The following is a 6,001-nucleotide window of genomic DNA, read 5'->3' as shown; positions in this document are numbered from 1 at the left end:
CGCCACTAGCTAACCGTTAGCTGTTAGCTGTTAGCCGGATTAGCTCGGGCTGCTAGCTGAGCTGATGCTGCCGTCAGAGAACGCTTAAAAACAAGAGGTCTCACTCGGAAGGCATTTTCAGAAACCAAAAGGAAGTAGATTACTGAAAATGCAAATATTTTAGCAAAAGAAAGCCATATGACGGGTGAAAAATGTAAAGAGAAAGCGCTGTTGTTGACCACAGACAAAGCCAAGAGTTTATCAATGTCTGTCGACAAAAAAATTACCTTTTATTCAATAAAGAGTTTTGAAAATCTATTTTTTGGCTTTCTTTAAAAACTTTATTGTACAAAAGGTTTTTCTTGCCATAAATATGGGCATGGATCACTTGTAACAGTACAACAACTTACAAAAAATAATCAGGAATTTAATGCCTCAATGTAGCAAGATATTTCTCAAAAACTAAAACTAAACTTTTACATAAGATATAAAATATAAAATATAAGCTTTCAAGCCAACCATAGATAAAAACGCGTGGTTTGGGTGAAATATAATGGTGTGACTTGTTTTTGATACACTTAAGTATCAGGCGCGGAGTTTTTCAGTTTGTCTGTTTTGCGGTTATCTTTTTAAAAACATAGTGGTTGTTCTTCTTATTACAGGATCTCTGTAGCTGCTCAGCTGTTGGCATCTCGCTGCTCTGTTTCCGCTTCCGCGTTCTGTCACGTGCTTCCACCAGCTCCACAGGTGGAGAGCAGAGTAAAGTTGAAGAAGAAGAAGAAGACGACGACGAAGAGTTTGATGAGTCTGATTGATCAGAGTTTCAATCAGCTGATATCAGTCAGAAACGGCTCTGTTCTCTCTGAGGTCACTTTGACGTTTGTTTCAGTGACCTCTGACCTTTGACCTCTGTGCGTTTGGCTGTTATGTAGTTGCAGAAGAAGGTTTTAAAGCGGCACACTGTTTTTAGACTGGTAAACTAAGTACTAATGGGACCTTTTTGGGTTCAGAAAGTAGACTAATGAATACTTTAATTATTTACTCACCTGACTGTTATTTTCTTGACTAACTGATATCTTGTGTGGTAAAGACATATAAAATGCATTATTCAGTAAACCAAGTGACAGATTTAAATAAGTATGTCATTATAATTGAATTACGAATATTTAATATACAGTGGTATAAACAGACAAGGAGCTGTAAGGATGTTATGTTTGACCTTTTTTTGCAAGAAAAATGATATGAATAATTAATAAATTATAAAAAATGTGTTGTTAATTATTTATATTTCTTTTGATTGATTAATAGTTTAACTGTCAGTGACATCACAGTTGTGTCTCCACTCAGGTGAAGGTTCAACATGGAGTCATAGGAGAGCCATAAAAAGATAAATATGTAAAAGAATCAAGAAAAAAATGTGAAAATAAAAAGTGAAAAAAAAACAGATGATAAATATATAAATAAAATTAAAAGAAATACAAAAAAATAAACATTTGTAGTCTTAAAATAAATATTTACAATTTTTAAAAATACATTTAGAAAAATTAAATAGAGACGTAAATGAACATATCAATGTGAAATTAAATTGCTTGAAGAAATTATTTTGTCGTCTTATATTTCTACTTTTATTTATTGCTTAATTTATTTTTCTTGTCATGTTCGTGACAGTTGTGCACATTTTTAAAAACATTTGTAATTTAATCAAAGTACAACAAAGTCTGCACACAGTACACCAGAAAAGATTCTGGGGTCCCCAAGGCTGCAGCCTGACAGGATGCTAACAACGCTAATTACATCAGTAAATGAGCTGCAGATGGATCCTTGCGACAATATATTATTTTTAATTAAATACTTAATCAATTAAAAAAGATTCCTCTTAACCTTGGATACCTGAGGAGGACAAAAGTGACAGATGAGCGATGATGAGGAAAGAAATAATGGATTATCAAAATAAAAGTTGCCCAGAGTGAGAGCTCTCAGTTTAACACAGAGGATCCCTGATAACCTGCAGTGACCTTGTGACCTCATTGTGACCTCTGATGACATCAGATGACCTGTCAGACAACACACACACCTGGCAGGTGGTGTCAGGTGGTCTGGTCCACCTGATGGAGCTGATAGAAACTGAAAGATTATCTGTAAAAATATCGGTCTTAGTTATTTAGGAATTTAGGAAGAAAATTCACCGGACCAGAACCGTGAGGAAGTGACAAGAAAATATATAGGATCACAATGGTCTGATATTTGAACAAAAATCTCCAAAACATAAGCTTAATTAATCTCTAGCTAACAGTATTGCTAGCTAGAGGTTGTATGCTAACATTAACGTTTGATTGTGTTAGAAGATAGAGAAATTCCTATGGTATTGTTTGCCAGGAAAAGGGTTGAATGCTAACATTGCCATTTGATAGTCTAACAAGATACGATAGAAAAGGCTCATATTCCCAGCTACCATTATTGTTAGCTAGGAAGTGGTTGAATGCTAACATTACCTCTTGATAGTGTTAGATTCAATAGGAAAGGTACATATTCTGAGCTAACATTTTTGTTAGCTAGGAAGTGGTTGAATGCTAACATTACCGTTTGATAGTGTTACAAGTTACAATAGGAAAGGCACATATTCCCAGCTACCATTATTGTTAGCTAGGAAGTGGTTGAATGCTAACATTACTGTTTGATAGTGTTATAAGAAAAGAAAGGCTTATATTCCTAGCTAACAGTACAGTACTGTTAGCTAACAGTACTGTTAGCTAGGAATGGGTTGAATGCTAACATTACAGCTTGATAGTGTTTCAAGAAACAAGAGGAGAAGCAAAAGTCCTATGGTATTGTTAGCTAGGAAGTGGTTGAATGCTAACATTACTGTTTGATAGTGTTATAAGAAAAGAAAGGCTTATATTCCTAGCTAACAGTACAGTACTGTTAGCTAACAGTACTGTTAGCTAGGAATGGGTTGAATGCTAACATTACGGCTTGATAGTGTTTCAAGAAACAAGAGGAGAAGCAAAAGCCCAATGGTATTGTTAGCTAGGAAGTGGTTGAATGCTAACATAGTGTTAAAGAGATGGATAGATGGATAAATAGATGTACCTTACTGATCCTAGCTAAAGGTATTGTTAGCTAGGAAGTTGTTGAATGCTTACTGTTCTCTGTTGGTAACAAACAGGCTATAAATATGTTTTTTAAGTTTTAAATATAGCCCAATGTCTCTCTGGATTTTGACTGTTTATCGTCTCTTTAATTTATGATCACCTGGAAGCAGCGATTTCTTATATTACCTGCGTTTACAGAACTTTTAACCTGGAATACAGTAGTCAGACATAAAAACTCCAAATGGCTGTGAATGTGGTGAATTGAGATGTGCAGGACAGCACCACAGAGAGTACAACACTGAGAGTTTTAAATCAGCAGTAAAAACATCAGATAGGGATTGATCTCATGGGCTGATATCCCCTCTGACTCTCCTTCACTTCTTCATGTTTTCAGCCTTTTGTGAGTGAATAAAAGACTCTTCTTCTCCTGCAGAGCAGAGTGACCTTCTGACAACACGACACTGATCAAACTCATTTCATCGAGTGCTTCTCCTCCTCTTCCTCGTCCACTCTGATGCTGCGTTCACTGACTGCTGTGCTGCGTTCACTGACTGATGCTCAGTCAGGGAGAGAACCACGACTGTCAGAACGTCATTAGACTCTTCTTCTGCACAAAATGCTCGATTGCAGTGCCTCCTAATTCACCAAGGCCTGTTGTAATAAACAGAAATGAAGAACATAAAAAACATATGTCCAATGTTCTGACAAGGGCTCCAACACGTCAAGGCCACAAGGTAAAGGTATGGATACAGACGCAAGATTGCCGAGCCCGCTCCGGGGAGATTTGGCCTTCACTTTTGCACAACGAGAGGAGGTGGAGATGTGTCGTCAATCATTATATACAGTTATTGGGTTCAACATTAATCTACAGCCCTCATTTCTTACTGGATGCAAATTCAAGAGGTGTATTTGTTTGCATTTTATCTTTGTGCTCAGAGACGGAGGGTGCAGCAGCTCTCTGCTGTGGAAGTAATGCTCTTCCCCTGCCAGATTATCAGTGCAGACCCAGTGACCCTCCTCAGGATCAGGTAATGAAGCAGGACCCTCCTCACAGCGGGGCCAACGTCAAATTGTTGTGTATTAGAGCTGAAAAGGGATGAAATCTATCTATCTGTCTATCTGTCTATCTATCTATCTATCTGTCTATCTATCTATCTATCTATCTATCTATATATCTATCTATCTATCTATCTATCAGCTTATTTCCAGTTATCTCAGCCTGAGTTTGTTCCTGTTTAGTCGACCTTTTTTTTTTAGCAATCAAACAACTGATACTTGTGGCTTTTTAAAAAATCATTCATTAAATTGTCTGTGGGAAAAAACCTCTTTATGAAAATCCACCTGTGACTCTTCCTCATGGCTGAATGCTCTACCTGTTCAGTCTGTGTGTGTGTGTGTGTGTGTGTGTGTGTGTGTGTGTGTGTGTGTGTGTGTGTGTGTGTTTTATTTGTGTGTGTATAAAGAGCTCTGCAGAGTGGAAATGATGGCTTGTGAAGAGCCTGTTGTTGGACATCAACAGGAAACACTAACAGCCTTAAGTGGCATTAAGACCCACTGCAGTGTGTGTGTGTGTGTGTGTGTGTGTGTGTGTGTGTGTGTGTGTGTGTGTGTGTGTGTGTGTATGTGTGTGTTGCTAATAATGGGGGTCCTGTTCATTGGACCATATGGGGCTATTCTCTCTCTCATAAACATTAGGGCAACCTAATAGAACATACAGAAGGAACAATGTGTGTGTGTGCGTGTGTGTGTGCGTGTGTGTGTGTGTGTGTGTCTTGTTTTGTTGTAGTTCTGATCATTTAGTTCTCGATCAGTGATCTTGAAAATGTTCTGACCACATCGTATCTGAGATGTGGGAACATCAATAAAGATTCATTTTACAGAGAGACGAGGCGTTCATTCAAACAGTTCATTTCACTTTCACTTTCAGTCTCTGAATAAAGTGACTGAGATGATCCAGATAAACTAGAACCCCCTCAGTGACATTAGAACCTCAAACAGAGTGACCTCTAAAGACCCCGATTTTGCCTCCTAAATGACCATAAGAACAACCTTCAGACACTCTACAGCCACATCTACAAACATTGTTTGGGGGGTCTCATGAGGCAGGACCTGTAACAGCATCAGGGTCGGCCCTCCAGAAGCTCCTGAATCTCTTCATCTGCTTGTAAACGACTGTTCTTCTTCAACCTCGGATGTTTTTCATCATCCTGTCATGTGTCGCTCTTCTGGCTTCACACCGGTCACACGATATAAACGTCATCAGCCTGAAAGTCGGGGAGAGAAATTCAGATGTTTGCAGTCACACGTGCAGCCCACCAGGACAATGTTGGGACGTTTTCAGGAGTGCAGTGCACGTGTGAAACAGACTAAATGGCCTCTAGAACCTCCTAAATGACCATAGAAACCAACTTCAGAAAAACCAGAACCACATCTTGAACCTTTGCCCCAAAAATGCAGAGATACCTGAAAGTAACCCATCATCCTGTGTGCTAGTTGGCGGTCTCTAGGACAGTGTCAGGTTTCTGGTCATAGCCAGATAATGTCTCCTAAACAGTGTTCTTAAAACTATGTTCCCCAACTGACCACTAAAATCTCATAGATCCACCTAATGGTTCCCTTGAATCAGTCAGCAGATCAGGAACACTTGAAGAGCCTCCAGACAGCTCCCAGGAGTCTCATAAATAACCTCCTGAAGCACATGTGAAACCACTCTGTGAACATTAGAAATTACAAAACCTCTTTAAGTGGAAAAAGATTCACATACAGTGAGGAATCTCTCTTACCTACAGAAGAACTACAAACACCTTAAGGATACCTCGAAACTGCTCATGCTCCCTAGAAGATCCAAAAGAACCTCTAGAACCTCCCCAGATACCACATGAAGCATGAGTCACAGAAAAAATCTGAACTTTTAGATGTTCCTAAACAGA

Source organism: Semicossyphus pulcher, unplaced genomic scaffold (assembly GCF_022749685.1).
Source record: "Semicossyphus pulcher isolate SPU_LCO1_2020_fin unplaced genomic scaffold, fSemPul1.0.p SCAF_6, whole genome shotgun sequence".
Classification (NCBI taxonomy): domain Eukaryota; kingdom Metazoa; phylum Chordata; class Actinopteri; order Labriformes; family Labridae; genus Semicossyphus; species Semicossyphus pulcher.
The sequence above is the reverse complement of the archived record's forward strand: the minus strand, read 5'-3'. Positions refer to the sequence as shown.